At 33.4% G+C, this 19,259-nt stretch overlaps 1 long non-coding RNA gene across 6 annotated transcripts in view; it reads left to right on the forward strand.

Annotated features, from left to right (window-relative positions):
- Positions 1 to 4,101: 4,101 nt before the first annotated feature.
- LOC145055215 (uncharacterized) overlaps positions 4,102 to 19,259 on the forward strand; it is a 29,326-nt gene continuing 14,168 nt past the window's right edge. For 3 of the 6 annotated variants that reach the window (XR_013685102.1, XR_013685103.1, XR_013685104.1), the window contains exons 1-3: positions 4,102 to 4,280; positions 4,779 to 4,833; positions 4,956 to 5,022. This is a non-coding gene — a long non-coding RNA (uncharacterized LOC145055215). Of the gene's footprint in view, positions 4,281 to 4,778; positions 4,834 to 4,955; positions 5,023 to 7,275; positions 8,063 to 8,102; positions 8,216 to 9,263; positions 9,529 to 19,259 lie in introns of those variants that run through there. The other 3 variants (XR_013685107.1, XR_013685106.1, XR_013685105.1) reach the window with 3 other exon arrangements.

Raw genomic sequence — 19,259 nt, forward strand, 5'->3', positions numbered from 1 at the left:
GTTCCAATGATTTCATGTCGTATAGTGAGATTTTTTTTGAAGTATCAACTGACCAGTTTTGTTCTAATAGGCCACTTTTCTTTGAATTTATCTACAAAAATGAAAATACCTTATGTTTTATGCTTTTGTGTTATGTGCTCGTGAAGGAATCTCGTGTTTTCGTCTCCGTCAACCACCCATTTGATCTGAGATTTTTGTTTGATATCAAGAATTTTGTATTTTTACATCTCAATGATCGATTTGTATCCTGTAATTCTAGTCTCAATTTCTTTATCAGTTAACAGTCTTAATTCAGCTTCAAAATCAAGATGGTCCATCAATTTCTTGAATTGCAAGCATATACGAATCTACTATGTGTCCCGGGGTAGCCCGGGATACCCCTAAAAAAATTTAGTAGTGCAATTTTTTCCGAAAATATTTTTCTTATTGTGTATTATGCAATTTTTTTTTATCGTGGATACCCCTTTACGTATTGGGGATACCCCTCTACTTTGATCCTGAATCCGCCACTGATTGCAAGAGTTCTTCCTCCTCCTTTGACTAGCCAGTAGCTCTACATTGTTTCAATCCAACCTTGATATGTTTGAACTTGGATGCCAAATACATATTGGGTGTACCGTATCCAACAGAATTATTCCATTGGATATAAAACCTTCTTGAACCCATCCCTCAACATCTAGGAATTGAAGAACCATAATGGAGACGGGCCAAAATCATGACGAGAGAGGGATACAGTGGTCCGAAAGTTCTCTAGGAAGAGTTGTAACTGAAACATGAGGGTTAAGGTTGAGAAAACTGGGATAAACGAGGAACCGATCAAGTTTACTGAGTTTAAAATCTGCATTGCGGAAGTAGGTCAACCGATAACCCCTCATTTTGATGTCTCTAAGCCCTACCTCATGTATGAAATTATTAAAGTCTCTACCGGTTCTTGAGCATAAAATCGAGTTGAATCTCTCGTATCTTCTTCGCATGACATTGAAGTCTCCCATCACAATCTAAATACCATGCTTAGATTTTTTTTTTTTTTTTTTTTTTTTTTTTTTTTTTTTTATGTCAATTAACTCCTTCTGTAATGCCGCTTTATCAGATGTAGATTTAGGCCCATACACATTAGCAAAGATCATAGGTACTCAAATGCCATTCTAGAGTCGTATGTTAATTAGGTAGTGTCTAGATGAAATAAACTCATTAGAAGTGAACATGTTTAAGGTTTAGAAGTAAACATGTCTTTCTCCAAAACGTTAAGTAAACCACCAGATCTCCCCAATGAGTTGATTCAGTTTGCACCAAAATCATCTAAACCCCAACATGCCAAAACAACAATGTTCTCAACATCAAGTAATTGGGTTTCCTAAATTGCTAAGAATGATACCCTATGAGTCGATTTCAGTCTTCTAACCCAAGACACCTTATAGCCTTCACCAATTCCCCTTGTGTTGATTGATAGAAAATTCATTTGGACCCTTTAATCTCACTAGATTCACCAAGTATTTCAGCCAACACTTGATTATCGGCATCAACACTTGATTATCGGCGTCAATCTCAAAGCCAATCATTGCTCCAATATCTACGGTAGCCGTTATTTCACTAATCTTCGATGTGGTGTTGTAATCAATGATTTGAGTGGGAGGGATAGGGTTCCGAGCCGACATATGAGGTATGAGCTCAATAGGGATCTCATCACCGTTGTGAATAGAGCATGGACTGGGAACTGCGACATATGATTCAACACATAAAGATCTTGGATACAACACCTTTTGTTAGAGGAATATCCGTTCACACTTGCTTGTCTTATGAAGGGGGTGTTTGGATAAATAGTTTTTAGCTTATTAGCTTATTACTATTTGCTTATTGAAGTGGGAATAAGCATTTTTTTTAAATGTGTTTGGATTAGCTTATTGTGGTGGGAATAAGCAATAAGCAATAAACATTGTAAGTGTTTGACAAACAAAACAACTTATATGAGTAAAATGACTAATAAGCAATAAGCATTCCCCCTTGCTTATTAAAATCAACTTATTTTGCTTATTCCTATCGCAATAAACTAATTTTATAGACTCCTATCAAAACACTTAAATTTGCTTATTGCGGTTGGATTAAGCAATAAGCAATAAGCAACCTATTTTTTCCCTATCCAAACACCCCTGAAGAGTGGGCTGTTGGATGGGGGTTGACGAATTATAAGGAAAAGGGTCGAAGCACCCAGATTGAGCTAAGTTTGAGGGGACGACGGTGGGCCCAGTGGAGCCCAACATCGATTGACCCAATTCACAGCCCGTAGGTTTAGTTGGATTACCCATGATCCGACCACATTCATTATGGGTACAATTAATGTTCCCAATTACATTAATTACCTCGTTTTTTTTCATGATTCGGTTCCTCTTCCCCACTATTAAGGCACGCGCGAAGTCGTTGAGATTCCAAGATCTCTGGAGACGATTAGGAAGGAATCACCGGTACAGTTTCTACATTCTGGTCGTCGGCATGAAAGTCGTCTCCGACACCATCACATTTTCCATTATAGACTTTTTGATCCTTGTCTTTTTGCACAACATTCCCGTTGTCGACAGTTTCTCCTTCTACCACCTTGTTCATCCAAGTGTCGGATATACCATCTTCATCTTCTTCCGGGCCACCTTGATCTTCGTCTGTTTCCACCACAGTCCTTGCACAATCAAATTGTCATATGATTCCGACTAAAAAGGAAGCTTAACATTGTCAAACTTGAAAGGGAACCACAATTCGTCTTCATATTCAACCAACCTACCCTCAAAAATTCTACCACCGACCTCAACCTTAATTTCTTTATTTAGTTTTTTGTTTGCTTCTGTGAGGATACTTATTTTACCACCGAGAGATCCATTCTTTTTGTAATGTGGTCGAAAGGAATTATGAATTTCCCAAATTTCCTAACAATGGCGGAGTAGTTAAAGTCGCACCTGATAGGCAACCCAATGTTTCTTAAAGTAGGGACGGTCCAGATGGTGGTAACTCGGGCGACCCCCCAGGGCCCACGTCTCCAGGGGGCCCAAAAGTTATGGGCTATGTAGTGTGTGTGTGTGTATATATATATATATATATATATATATATATATATATATATATATAATTATTACCTAAATGATTTTTAGGACGTAAAGTTGTTTCAAACTCAAATTAACTCAAAAGATAAACAATTTGGCTTGCTTTGTTATTGTTAATTGAACACATCAATACCGAAGAATAAATGATATTTTTTAATCTTTATTATATTTGTTTGTGAAGGACCCTTTTTTACCTTTCGCCCTGGGCCCCATATATGTTTGGACCGGCCCTGGTTTCTTACACATGCCACACGTTTAAATTTATAGTTAAATATGTCCTTCTAGTTATTTTTATTCTCCAAAAATTCATTGTCCAAGACCGAGGAACCAAATTCGATAATGAACATCATACCTCCCACATACCTGATCTTCACACCTTTGTCATAGTGGATGGATAGCAACGCCGGTAGGTGACCAAGGTGATCTAATGACTTTACGTCCCCAATAAAAGTATATCCTTTAATTTATCGTTCCATTCTCTCATCATTGCATAAACGAATCGGTGTGTGATGAGGAGATATATGGCTAAGAGGGGCCTTGGTTCTATGATTGGTGTTGCCATCTCTTACACTTCGTTCCCGAGTTTAACAAAAGAAGAGAAAGGAAAGGAAAGGAAAACAATTTTTTTTTTGTTTCCGAGTTGGAGAGAAACAGAAGAAAAATGAATCATTTTGTTATTTCTTTGCAAATCCTCCCAAATTGGAAGAAAGGTTAGGAGGGAAAGTTTATTTCCATCCACTTCTTTCCACTTCCTTTGGGAACACCGATTTCTTTTATTTTATTATCATTTCCATCTATTTCCTTTCATTTGTTTCGTTAAATTGAACTCGAGAACCGGATGTTATATAAATGTGTAAGTATTTAGTAAATAAATATATTATTTTATAAAAAATAGAAATCAAACCCTAATTGATAGATTAATAAATAGATGATTTAATGGGTGAAGTCTTAATTATGGAAAAGTTTTAAATATAAAAGTAAATAAATAAATAACCGTTAGAAAGTCGAAAGGGTTGGGTCGGTGTTGCATGATATATTTCAATCGTCCGCTCTCACAGAACCAAACACCGCCGGTTGCCGGAGGCTAAGAGCGATCTCTGTAACTCCTCTCCCCGGAGACCCAAACACCCCCAGTCCCAATCCTTGGCAGGAGACCCACTATATGTCTTTAATCCACGAATCATCAAGATTGATGTAAGTTTAAGGGGTTTCTGTAGTAAGATGCTGTAAGTTTAAAATTGATGTAGGGACGAGAAAAATCGAAAGTTAATTGCTGTTTTCTTAGTTCTCTCTCTCTCTCTCTCTCTCTCTCTCTCTCTCTCTCTCTCTCTCTCTCTTCTCATTAGGGTTTCTTGTTTTACCTTGTCTTCGTCTCTCCATTATTTCGATGGCGTTTTTATTTCTGTAAAAAAACTGAGTTTCTGGGGTTAAGTAACTGAACTAGTTTCATTGCATCTTAAAAGGGAAGGAAAGTACAGACTCTAGCTTTGTTGATCTTTTCGTTGGGGATTTTCTTCTTTTTCCTTTCATTGGGAGTTTTGCTGTAAAATCTAATATAGCGTGTCTGTTGTGTTTAGATGGTTTTGTTCTAGTGAAATCCATTTTCTTTTTGTGTGTATGTGATCCATTGTTTTCTTTAATATCTTGCTTAATGTTTATTGTGTTTCTTGTTTCTCTTCCATTGCTTTGCAGTTACTGATAAAAGAACTTTTGGTCAAAATCTTGGATCTACTCATGTTTTAAACATGTTAGGTTTGCTTACTTGATTAATATTGGCTAATAACAACACATAATCTGCCACATTTATGTATTTCTACCTTTTTCAGCTATTATCATCTAACAAATCCTCTTTTTGTGGCTATTTGATAGAATAACTTAACAGGAGCACCTAGAAATCTGGAAAAAAAGCTCACCATTATACGATGCAGATGCAAAGGTAAGAAGCTAAACTATACTTTATTACGCTTAACTTTCATGGCATTAAACTCTCACTAGTTTCGTTTTATTAAGGTATTCTACTTGTAATTTTAGCATTATACCTTTAATTATAGGGTTATGTTTTCAAGAATTAACCTATTAAGAAATTCTACTTTTTATCTTTTTCCTTATAAAGAGTACATGAAGATTTAGCCTATTAAGATATTGTCCTTTGAAATTTGAAACTTTTTGATTTTGGTTACCCGATTATAGCATACAACATTATATTTTGAAAACCTTGTCGACTATAGTATTCTAACTTCAATTGCATTGTTTAATTCTTATAGTCTCACCATCTAACATATTAAGATATTTTTCTTCTAGTTTTTTCATGTTAAGATTTCATTAATTTTTTATTGAATCATTGTCTCATTTAGGGCATTATACTTCCAAACTCTTTCTTGCTAAGATGTTCTATAATTTATTTTCTATTAAGACACTCTACTTTGAAAATCTTGTCACAAGTAGCATTATACTCTTTTTTTCTTAACAAGTCAAAACTAACCTATTAAGACATTGATTTTTTCCATTAATTTGTTTCAAATTTTAACATTATATTTTCAACACTAACAAGTCAAAACTAACCTGTTCAAACATTGTACATTGAAATTTGTTTGATTTTGGTTATCAGTTGTAGCATTATACTTTCAATTATTTTCTTTTTTTAAAGACATTGTAGTTTGAAAATCTAACCAATTGAAGAATTATACTTTCGATTTTTGTTGAGTTGTACTTCAGTTTTTTTTTTTCCTTTAAGAGATTGTACTTTAAATCTAATCTGTTTCAAAAATCTGAACTTGTTTGATTTTGTCACCATTAATGGTGGTATGTATCTATTCTTTCATATTTATAAATTTTAGTTTTTTTTTCCTATTAGACATGTACTTGGAAAATATAAAGTTGTTTTTGTTTACCAATTATGACATTGTACTTTCTTCTATATTTTCTTATTAACACATTACAATTCCTATTGTTTTTTTTCCTAATTAGACATTTTCCTTATATTTTTTTCCTGTTATGACATTGTACATTACAAATTTACACTTTGTTGATTTTTAGTGCCAATTATGGTCTTAAATTTATATATTTTTTTTCTATTAACACATTGTACTTTTATTCTTTGCGTAAAATTATATTTTCAATTGTATCTTTATACTTTCAAAATCTAACCTATTAAGACATTGTAATGTTGATTGTTTTCTTGTTAAGACTTTTGCAATTATAGAATCTAACTTATAATAAGACTGTATTATAAAAATCTATACTGTTTTTTTTGTTAGTGGTTATATCATTATACTTACAATTTTTTTTTTATGAAAACATTATACTTATATTATTTATCTCATTAAAACATACTTTGAAAATCTAACCATTTGCAACATTATTTTTTTTCAATTCTAATATATTCTTTGAATGCAACTTTTCAAGAAGTACTTTTGTTTTTTCTTTTTTTTATTATTGTAGTTTAAAAAGATCAACTTTAATTTTTGTTACCAATTGTGGCATTATACTAAGAAGACTATAATTTGTCCTATTAAGTCATTGTATATTTGTTTGAATAAAACTAAACCTGTTTGATTTTATTAACTAGTTAACATATATATATATATATATATATATATATATATATATATATATATATATATATATATATATATATATACTATTATTATCCAACCTATCAAGACATTAATTTTTGAAATTTTTTCCATTTTGGTTGCCAGTTGTATCATTACACTTTCAACATAATCTTTTTTTTGTTATTAACTATTGCATTACACAATTTAATAAGACATTTTACTTTCAACTGTATTTAGTTCAGACATTCCATTTTAAAAAACCGACCTACTAATTACTTTGAAAATCTAATCTTATTTGGTTTTAGTTACCAAATAATATCTCATTTTTTCATTTTAAGATTTCACTTTGAAAATCCCTTTTTAGACATTGTAGATCTGTTTTTTTATACACTTCATAAATCTAATGTATTATTTTTGTTTTTCTTATTAATACATTACACTTTGGAACCTTAACGTGTTTACTTTTGGTAACCAAATAGCGTTATGCTTCTCATTATTCTTCCTATTAAGATGTTATGTTTTTAATATGTATCTTTATTTTAGTTCAGCATAATAGTTAAAATTATTTATTATTAATATTATTTGAAAATCCATCTTGTTAAGACGTACTTTTACTTTTTTTTTCCTTGCAGCAGGCAAAAATATCAACTTTAAATATATTACCAATTGTGGGATTACACTTTCACTTTTTTCTGATTAAGACATTGTAGTTTATAATAATATATGCTATATTTTTTGTATTATGAGATTATTTTTTGAAAATCTAACCAATTATAATATTATAGTTTCAATTATAGTGTTGTACTTCTATTATCTATTATAGTTAGACATCGCACTTTGAATATCTAACCTATTAAGACATTTTTTTTTTCTTATGGTTACCAAATAGCTTTATACTTCTCATTTTGTCCTATTAAGATATTGTGATTTTAATATATTTCACCATTTAGTTTCACAAAAGTAATATAAGTGCATTTGTGGTTTGCTGTTTGGTTTTGACAAATAACTGCACTCGACTCAACCCTAGTTGCTTCTAACTATTAATAGCCACTATTTTTGTCATATTTATCCATTTTGAGGATGAAGTGAATATAAATATGCAAGATATTCCATATTTTGAAATTCCTAGGATCTTGAACAATTAAAAATACGAACCTAGTATTTGCTCACGTTCTTGTGCCTAAGGATTTTCAGCTGTATTATATGAGTATGATTTTTCTTTTAGTCACTAACCAATATTTATTTAATTAATAATTTATTTCTTCAGTATGGACTAACATCTAACATGTAGCATATTATCTGGGATGGACATAGGTTTTGTTATTGGTATTGTTGTATAATAAAAGAAAAAATATATCAGTATTTTAATTAATATTAACCGGAGACCAAGAAAATGAAATCATAGTGTTATTTAAATTGAATTTTAAAACTTTAATTAACATTCAAAACACTTTTGCAGGTTTTGCAATTGACCAGTCATTTTTCATTTTTCTGCCCTAGCTACTTGAATTACTACCTCAAAACACATTTGTAATACAAATTGAAAGGGTACTTGTGAGATTTTATAAAACATCACATATAGTAGTGTACCCCATCAAATGATTGGACTCCAAGAGTCCATGTTAAAATGTTTCCAACATATGGCCAATCCTAGGCAAACACCTAATATTGGCATGAGTGTTGTAACCAACATCGGATTATCGACCCTCTAAATAGACCAAATCAGACAACCTGCCAAAGCCACATCATACCAACACTTTTTCAAGACAAAAAGGAAGATTTTATCCCTAAAAACAACAATATAAATAACACCTACATGGAAGTTGTTAGTAAGACTTAACATACTCTCAAACACTTCTGGAGTCTCTATATTCTACCTAGGGCATTAGAGTGTAATTCAGAGGCCCATATTATGACCGACTCTAGTTTTCCCTTTACTAATCATAGGTCTTAAAGATATATTGTCTCACCCAAAAGACGGCCCATTTTAGGCCCATATTACGAGTGACCCTTGTTTTTCCCTTTTATGTGTACTGTTCTTAAGGACACTCCACTCTAATCTAATACATCTTAGTCTATAACTTATTATACAACCTAATCATTTGACTAACTTTTATTTATTACTTTATGATAATCTAATTATTTCACTAACTTTATTAGTTAGTTATTACATTATTATTATTTCACTAACATTATTGAACTTATTTTTTGTATAAGATAAATAAGCAACAACTAATCATAAAATATCTTTCACTAAGTTTGTGTTACTTGTAAAATTCTAGTCGCGACTTATATATATATATATATATATATATATATATATATATATATATATTGCTGATGGGCTTTGTTGCGAATCCATAATGCCGCAACGGGAGGTATTGTGTACTCTCCCTCAAATTATACAATTACATAGTGATTGGTGTACACACGTAAATGTAAGCACCTAATGATTTTGAAACTCTTTAGGAACTTTCCAAAGAGAAAAAAAAATTATAAAGCTTTCATTTAGTCAAAAAATTATAAAGCTTTCTTTAGTCTAAAACATTTGTAACTCTGACTGATTCAGTGAGTGCTAAATAATTTAATTGTAATTTCTAATTTTAAGTGCCCTTGAAAGATGTAGGAACCGTGTAAAGGGAACACTTGCTGTATTGTTATTTGCATCTATTTTTTTTACAAGTATGTGAAAACTAGAGTAATGCTGATGATCTTCACCATAGCCAAGACCAGCGGTTATTGATTGACAACCACAATTTTCATTACCCATTACAATTTGTATATGTGATGTCTGGATGAAACATAAATGAAATTTTCCTCCAACAATGAACTATGTCCCATTAGAATTTTCTTGTTCAAGTTAATTTAGTAAGATCATTGGCATATTGGCTCTTCGTTTAAGTCTATGTAGTATCAACATTGGTCTATTGATTTCTCGTACGAACCCATGAAAAATGAACTATGCCCAGTCGGTTCATCGTTCAAGTCCATGAATAATGAATTATACCTTGGAGGTTCCTGTTTTAAGTTTGAACAACTGTATCTATGAGGAGCTTGACTTTGATGCTGAACACATTTTGCTTTTAGGCGCACGTGGTTTTTTTTTAACTAAAGGTTCATTGATCACTTTTTTTTAATCCCTTATCTCTTCCATCATTCTTAAATAATTATATTTGATATGATTTGGTTGATTGTTGAATATTTCTTTAAACTTTTGCTTATGATATATAGAAGGCTCCAAATCAATCGAATCTAGAATAGGCAAAACTGTAGTCAACATAGAAAACATCATAAAGTGATTAACCAGACCTATATCGACATAAAGTTTGTAAGCATATGGTAGTCCAAAACATGTCTACAATTGACATCCACAATTCTCTAGAGTTGTTACAAAACCTCAACGTCCAAACATCAAACATCATGTGCTTTCAAATACTTTCCTACCAATTCGAATGACAATTATATTTTTTGATCGTTTAGTGACGACACGAGATCTATAGATGGTAGAGATTTAATGACTTTAGATCTGGTGGAGATTTAATGACAAAACAATGTTAACATGAGTTTTTCTCTCTCCATTGTTAGGTCTTTAGATCTCGTGGAGATTTAATGACTTTGGTGTAGAATCTGACATGTTCTTAAGGTTACGTCATCGTCACTAAATGATAAAAGCTAATAACCTGTGTTGCAGAAATTGACTGATTATCGCTAATTGGACCTCCAATGATGATATTTATTGCTAACTGGTCACTATAATCGGGCTTGGTCAATGCATGTCAAAGTCGGAATTAATCGGACCTATTCTAGTTTGGTCAATCCAGGTCAAAGTCGATCTAATCGGACATAATCAGACCTGATTTGCCGATTAATCGCTTATTTTGGAGGATTAAAGTTAGATTTATAAATTTTTGAATAATTTTCTTAATAATCAATGATTCCCGATTAATCTTTGCTTAGCCAATTAATCCTTAATTGGTAGCCCACCGATTAGCGATTTCTGCAACCATGGTAATAATTAATGACTTTATCTCTGAAATAGTATTTTGGTTGTGATTATGGTGGTATATCTAAAAATAAAGATGTACAAACAAAAAAATATAATTGTCCATTCGAAGAATTGTTAGTATTTGAAGGCGTGACTTTAAAGATTTGCAACAACCCTCGAGAATTGTCGACGTCAATTGCGAACATGTTTTGGATTACCTTGTGCTCACAAGCTTGCGATGTATGTTATAATCAATTTATGATATTTTGTATGTTATTCTTTTTGGAGAAAGCTTGATTTGGAGTCTTCTATATCTCTATGAATATGGTGATCTTAGTGTTGATCATCATATGTAAAGGTTTAAAAAAATATTCAACAGTCAATCATATCATATCAATTACAATTATTTAAAAAAGATGGATCCATCAAAAAAATTTGATTAATGAACCTTCAATTAAGGAAAATAATTGTGGACGTCTCAAAAGTGAATAGTTAAGCTTCTCACAAATATAGTTGTTCAGACTTAAATCAGGAACCATCAAGGTATATTTTATCATTCATGGACTTAAACGATGAAATGACTAAGCATAGTTTGTTTATCATGGGTGAGTATGAGGAACCAATAGACCAATGTTCGTAACACATAGACGTAAACGAGGAACGAATAAACTTTGTAGATTAACTTGAACAAGGAAGTACTAATGCGACATAATTCATTGTTGAAGGAAATTTCCTCTATATTTCATCTAATACATCACATACATTACACAATATAATGGGTGATGGAAATTGTGGTTGTCGATCATCAACCATTTTGTTTTCGGTATGGTGATCATCAGTTATACATCACACACATTTTGCCTTCATTGTCTTTCTTTATGAAGATTGAGCCAACATGAAAAACACATTGGGTGCTTATGTCTAAGACAGACATCTTGAAAACCAACAAATTTGGTGTGATCGTCCAATTTTTGACCAATGAAGACTTGACTTTTTTTTTTTTTTTTTTTTTTCCTGTTGGAGATGTCCTAAATAGTTTCAAAATCATTAGGTCATTACATTTACCCTTGTGTACACTGATCACTATGTGATGGTACAATTAAAAAGAAAGTGCTTAATGTCTCCCATCACGACATCCGCCACAAAGCCTTGTCAGTTGATTTTTATAAAATTATGTCAGTTGATTTAGTTGAAAAACCCGATTTTTAACCTTGGCATAAACTCTAGGGTTTCGATTTTTATAAAATTATGTTGTTTAAAGTGGTTTTTCTTGTGAGGTGATTCAATTAAAATCATCTGAACCCCAACATGCCAAAACAACAATGATACCCTATGAGTCGATTTTAATCTTCTAACCCTTTAATGTCACCTTATAGTCTTCACCAATCCCCCTTGTGTTGATTGATAGAAAATTCATTAAGTATTTCAGCCAACACTTGATTATTGACGTCAATCTTAAAGCCAATCATTGCCCTAATATTTGTAGTAGCCTTGGTTTCACTAATCTGTGGTGTTGTAATCGATGATTTGAGTGGAAGGGATAGGGTTCTAAGCCGACATATGAGGTCTGAGCTCAATAGGGTTTCTCATCACCGTTTGTGAATAGATCATGGATTGGGAACTGCGACCTATGATTCAAGATCTGGGATACGACACCTCTTGTTAGAAGAATATCCGTTCACACTTGCTTGTTAAAAAGAGTTGGCAATTGGATCAAGTTTTATCTACAAAAAATGAAAATACCTTATGTTTTACGCTTTTTTTTATGTGCTCGTGAAAGAATCTCGTGTTTTCGTCCCTATCAACCAACCATTTGATCCGGGATTTTTGTTTGATATCAAGAATTTTATTTTTTTTCCATCTCAATGATCGATTTGTATCCTGTAATTCTAGTCTCAATTTCTTTATCAGTTAACAGTCTTGATTTAGCTTCAAAATCAAGATGGTCCATCAATTTCTTGAATTGCAAGAGTTCTTTCTCCTCCTTTGACTAGCCAGTAGCTCTACATTGTTTCTATCTAGATATGTTTGAGCTTGGCTGCCAAATACATATTAGGTGTACGATATCCAACAGAATTATTCCATTGGATATAAAACCCTTCTTGAACCTATCCCTCAACATCCAGGAATTGAAGAACCCGAATGGAGACAGGCCAAAATCATGACGAGAGGAGGACTTGAGAAAAAGATAGTGGTCCGAAAGTTCTCTAGGAAGAGTTGTTAACTGAAACATGAGGGTTAAGGTTGAGAAAAGTGGGATAAACGAGAAATCGCTCAAGTTTAATGAGTTTAAGATCTGCATTGCGGAAGCATGTGAACCGATAACCCCTCATTTTGATTTCTCTAAGCCCTGTCTAATGTATGAAATTATTAAAGTCTACCATTTCTTGAGCTTAAAATCAAGTTGATTCTCTCCTATTTTATCCGCATGACATTGAAGTCTCCCATCGCAATCCAAATACCAGACTTCGAGTTTTTATTTATTTATTTATTTATTTATTTATTACCGTCAATTAACACCTTCCACAATGTTGCTTTATCAGATGTAGATTGAGGCCCATACACATTAGCAAAGATCACAGGTATCTCGAATGCCATTCCGGAGTCCTATGTTAATTAACTAGTGTCTAGTGGAAATAACCTCATTAGAAGTGAACATGTTTCTGTCCAAAACGTTAAGTAAACTGTAACATCCCCCTCTGGCACGTATCACAATATTGTCCGTTTTGGGCCACTCGGCACGAGGACTTCCCAGGGGGTCACCCATCCTGGTACTACTCCCGCCCGAGCACGCTTAACTGCAGAGTTCTTATGGGATCTGCTGCCCTCACGGCTTTAAAACGCGTTGTGTTAGGGAAGGTATCCACACCCCTTATAAGGAATGCTTAGTTCTCCTTCCCAGCCGATGTAGGATCAGATCTAACCCACTTTCACCCCCTTTATAGGGTTTGACGTCCCCGTCGAACACATCGACCCGTAACCTGGCTCTGATACCACTTTTGTCACACCCCGCTAAAGCGGAAATGCAAGATATGACAGCGATAAATCACCATAGCAGTATTTAAAAGTTTACAACCCATAGCTTAAAAAGAAAGAAAGTACAAGTTTTCCAAAACACCATTGTTCAAAATATAACTTCATAATAGCTTCAACACGATGTTCAACACGATGCAGCATGTTCTATGATGATGAATCTTTACATCCACTTACTAATTATTTCCTGAAAAAGCATGTAAAACGAGCGTCAACTATGAAAATAGTTGGTGAGTTCACAAGTTTATAAAATCGAGCTTGAAATAAGGCTTTTCGTAAATACAAGTACATTGCTTTAATGATAAACAAAGTTGATTGCTATTAATGAATACAAGTTTATTGCTATAACGAGAAACGAGTTTGTATGTATATGAGCAAACAATGAGTCTCAACCAAACCTATGACTGAAGCCCTATCGAGATCTATGTTTATCGTTCCATAGATGAATATGGTATCATGCACTCAAGCAATAGGGCGAGTGAGGAGTTGTCAATTCCTAATAGCGCTATCCATAATGACCATTGGCTCAAAGAGTTAATGGTTAGAAATAAGGGAAGGGCCTTAGTACGATAAGTTCTCATGTTCCGTGTTGCATAGACATACATAAAGAAACATAGCAATACAATAGCAATCATGTTTGATACAAATCAATTTAAATACAACATGCAAATTATAGTTTTTCTGGACATGCTTTTCCACCCCAAAACATAAAAACTGAAAATAGGAGAGTGCGTGAATACTCACAATGTGCAAAATATAACAGTCAAGTTTATATGAGTCAATTAAATACAACGAACATAAATAGTTTAGGACATGCTTTTCCACCCCCAAAACATTTAAAAACCGAAAATAGGGGAATGGTGAATACTGATAATGTGCAAAATATAACAGTCAAGTTTATACGAGTCAATTAAATACAACGAACATAAATAGTTTAGGACATGCTTTTCCACCCCAAAACATATAAAAACCGAAAATAGGGGAGTGCGTGAATACTCACAATGTTTCGTGTAGGTACAAGTAGTGCCTCGGGATGCACCAATATCTTACTACCGGGACCCTATGACATCAAACACACACTAGTGAGTTTCCATGTCGTAATTTAATGCTAATATACTAAACTCTACACATAGTGAAATGCCAATTTATGTTTTAGTATTGGATTTTATATTAATTAGTTACACTTTTTCAAAGTTTTAAGTCTTTATAACAACATAAATTCACGAAAAATAGCATTCAAAGGATAAAAAATTTCAAAATTTTTATTTAACTGTTATTACACAATACTAAGCTGAGAATAATATAAAAATGGATTTCCAAGCTGTTTAATTATATTTTATGATTTTTGAGCATTTATTCCAATAAAAATTGAAATAAATATAAACCAATTTCCAAAATTATCCAAACTTTTTTATTTGACTGTTATTATACATAACTAGGCTGGGAAAAATATAAAAGATATTTTTCAGTGGGTATTTCTATTTTTCCTTGTTTTATTCCTTTAAATAATCATTAATTGAAGAAATAATATTAAACAGTTAAAATAAATTACCAAAAACTTTTCTAACATCATTTACAGTGTAATTAATCTGGAAAAAATACCAAAAGTGGTTTTCATATTGTATAATCCGGTTTTGGGTATTTATGTGTATTTCAGTGTATTTAACCTTAGAAAATAGGAGACAAATAGTTTACAGTAGAGAAAAATCATCAAAATTTGTATGTAACCTCCTACTGTACAACATGGTGTTCTGGTAAATTTTCATGAATTTTGGATAATCAGAACTATTTTTCCTATTTTTAGGCCATTATAATTACCAAAAATCAAGAAAAATAGTAAGGCATGATCAAAAAAATTTTGAAATTTTTTTTCTGAGTCACCCACCACAGGTAAGGGCTGCGAAAATTGTTAGATACAATTTTCACACTCTCTAAAGTGGTTTTGTGATTTATTATACCCAAACAAAAAGAAAATCGGAAATCATACCAAACAACAACAAAAATTGATGAAATTTAGTGAGGGGTCATTATTCACCATAGGGGTCATCCATGAATCTATTCCGGATTTATAGACCTCTGGAAGTATTTTATGTGATTTATGTCCTTGGTTTCTTGCAATAATTTTAATAAATCAAAGAAATGATAAAAGCTCTAGAAATTTTCCAGATTATCACATGCATGTGAGGGCTTTCAAAAGGAAAAATGTTCAAATTTTATTCAGAAGGGAAAATAGGGGTATTGAACCCAAACAAGTTAAGAAATGTTGCACATTATAGTGCATGAGATGTAAATGTGGCTGAAATTCATGAATTTGAGTAGCACATTCTGTGGGGTTTTAAGCCACGAAATTTCAGCCATCGTTCACTGGATATGTTAAGTTTCTAAATTATTTTTCCCCAGATTTATGGTTGGGTTTAAGGCCACTGGTCACGCAAGGCAAAAATGGTGATCACAGAAAAAGAGCTGTTCGCGCAACCATTTTGTAAAAATTGCCAAAAATCCGATATTTAATATTTTACAGTGAGACCAGTTGGGTTTGAAAGTTAACTCGTGAAACTATCCAATACAAAAAGAATATCAGGATTTGGATAAGTAATGACCGAGTTATGGCCGTTCAAAGCTGAACAAAGTAGTCTGGCAGATTGCATGTCTTCCCTGTTTGCTTTGAGTGCATTCTTAGGGCGTTTTGACAAGAACAACATGCATGCTTCTGTTAAGGTCCGATTTATAGCACATACATGGAGTGAATGAGCATCCAAGATGTACTAGAAATGGTTTAAATGCTTTTGGTCATGCAAGAACACAAAAGAAACGGAGAAGAAGATGTAATACTCGGTTTTGAAGTCACATGAACACATGTGCATCTTTTTCACTCCTTGCATGGGTTTGATCCCAGATTTTCACCATCTCAAACACATGCATTGTGTTATGGTGAGAATCTACAAACCACAAGGGAAAAAGTAAGGATTTCTAGCCATGGAAGGGCATAGAATCCGAAGAGTAGAGAAGAACCATGAAGAAAAGGAAGTAAAATCATGAAACTATCAGGGAGGATTGTGTTGTTTACCTTGGTTTTGATCTTGAGAGAAGCAAGAACACTTCAAGGCCTTCTCTATTTCGAAATTATGGCAGAGAATGAATATTTTCTGATGTGTAGGAGTGGTCTTGGAAGTGGGAGAGTTTTTTGGAGAAGGAGTGAAGAGAGAAGTGGAAGAGTGTAGGGAATGATCTTAATGATTGAATTTTTGGGAAGATGAAAGCATGGGGGAGAGGGGGTGCCGGATTTTTGAGGGTATTAAAGTGCCCTCTCTCTCTCTCTCCTAATTCAAATTAAATAATTTCCCTCTTCAATTTTATAAAACCATAATTTTTATAAAAATGATTTTTTATGTAATTCTCTATTTGTTTAAAGATCTTGTTTTTATCTATTAAATTATGATTAATGTATGATAATTTAAATTTCTATTTCATTGGTATAATCCATAATTTGATTAATAAAAATTTGATATTAGGAAGCTTATAGCCAAATTTTATAAAGTTTTTAAGCTTTAAGATTTATAAATTTGGATTTTTGGCTCTTTAGGGTTTTTGGAATATTGTTTGATATTCACCATCATATTGAAATATAATTAGAATATTTTAATTTATTTTTAGGGTTTTACACCCTTTTTCAATTGTAACAAAGTTTGAAGTTTCATTCTAATTATAGTATTGGCATTTCCTATTGTAGTTAAGCAACTTACTAGAATCGTAAGTGTCAAGTATATTAGTCCTAGATCTTAGTTGGATCCTAGTTTATGCAAGATTTTGACCTAATCTTTACTACTAGGCCATGGCATGTTGTGCATGAATGGTTTTTATAAAGATGCATGAGTCCGAGAATGACCTGAATTGAAAGTTGTCACAGTTATGTGGGTTAGATCTGATCCCACATCGGCTGGGAAGGAGAACTAAACATTCCTTATAAGGGGTGTGGATACCTTCTCTAACACAACGCGTTTTAAAGTCGTGAGGGCAGTAGATCCCATAAGAACTCTGCAGTTAAGCGTGCTCGGGCAGGAGTAGTACCAGGATGGGTGACCCCCTGGGAAGTCCTCTTGTCGAGTGGCCCAAAGCGGACAATATTGTGATACGTGCCAGAGGGGGATGTTACAAATGGTATCAGAGCTAAACTTATAGAGAACATCGGTTTTTCTTTAAGAAAACACAACCTATAACTAAAACTTACAAAGAAATTCTTTTTACATCAAACATATTACTAGTATAATTAGGTCGGGAGTTGTATCATTGGACCTCGATTAAACATAGCCTGATCATCTATGTTTAATTAAGGAAAGATTTATACAAAGCCTGAGCTAATTATAATGGGAATATGTTCAACAAAATTTTTGAGAAAACTTTATTTCAAAAATTCAAAAGGTTAATTTTGGTGTGTATAAGCATTGCATATTATAGGCATGCATTGTCATTTATTTCATATCTCATTGAAACTATGTCTCAGTCCACTATGTCAACATCGTCATCTTCCCGCGCTACCGCCTCAGCCGACGAGTCCGGCTACGTCACTATTATCCCTCGACGTAATCCCCCCGCCTCGGTAGAAGAAGACCCATCGGAGGACATGGAAGATACAGGAAACTTGGTGGAGATCAGCAATGACAACGCCCCGAGTCAACGACGCGAGGCATCACCTGCATCCGTGTTGCCACAGCCACCACTTTATGGACTTCGCATTCAGAGGACGGCGAGGAAGAGTGTTCCTATTCCAGGAAGGATAGCCACCAACACAGCAGGACTTTGAACGACAGGACCTAGCGGGGTAGGACCCAGCGTTGCAGGACCGAGAGCACCCCCACCACAGCGAGTCATAGGGATACCTGTCAGGCAGCCAAGTATGACCCCGGAGGAGTCCCGGAGATTGCAGTCGATGGCAGCGGCCTACGCCACAGTCTCGCTGTGATAGCTGGACATCAGGAGGTATTGGATGAAGTGATGACAAGGATGGAAATCATGTTTCAGCATTCGATGGAGGCTGCTGACACTGCTAGTGCTGCTAGACAAGAGGCAGGTCATGCGATGACCGCATATTATGTGCTTGGAGGGCTATTACTGATTGTGGTGTTGATGTTTCTTGTTGGGATAGCGATTGGCATTTGGTTCTGATTTCAGTATTTTATTTTATTTTGTCATGAAATGAAAACACATGTTGGGTGTCTTTTGGGAAAAACATTTAAAACTTTATGTTGGGATTGATGTATTGATTTGGTTTTAAGATTATTTCAAATGGTAATGAAGAATTTTATTTTATGTTTGAAAACTTTTACAATGAGGTCAAACCCAAGAATTTATTTAGTCAATGGTTTAATAAAAAAAAAAGAATTTTCTTTTTTCTTTCCTTTCTCAAATCTATATGCATAGTATTAATGCAACCCATTAATTTGACAACACTTATCGTTTTCAAAATAGTAGTGAACTAAATATTATACATTATTTTATGTATTTATACGTATTTCTACTCTTGTGTCATAGAACCATGTCAGGAAGGCCTAATCGCGGGCGCCCACAGAACAAAACACCCGATGTTGCTCAAGTTGTAGC

The sequence above is a fragment of the Lactuca serriola genome, chromosome 5 (genome assembly GCF_051521515.1).
Source record: "Lactuca serriola cultivar US96UC23 chromosome 5, Lser_US96UC23_V15, whole genome shotgun sequence".
Classification (NCBI taxonomy): domain Eukaryota; kingdom Viridiplantae; phylum Streptophyta; class Magnoliopsida; order Asterales; family Asteraceae; genus Lactuca; species Lactuca serriola.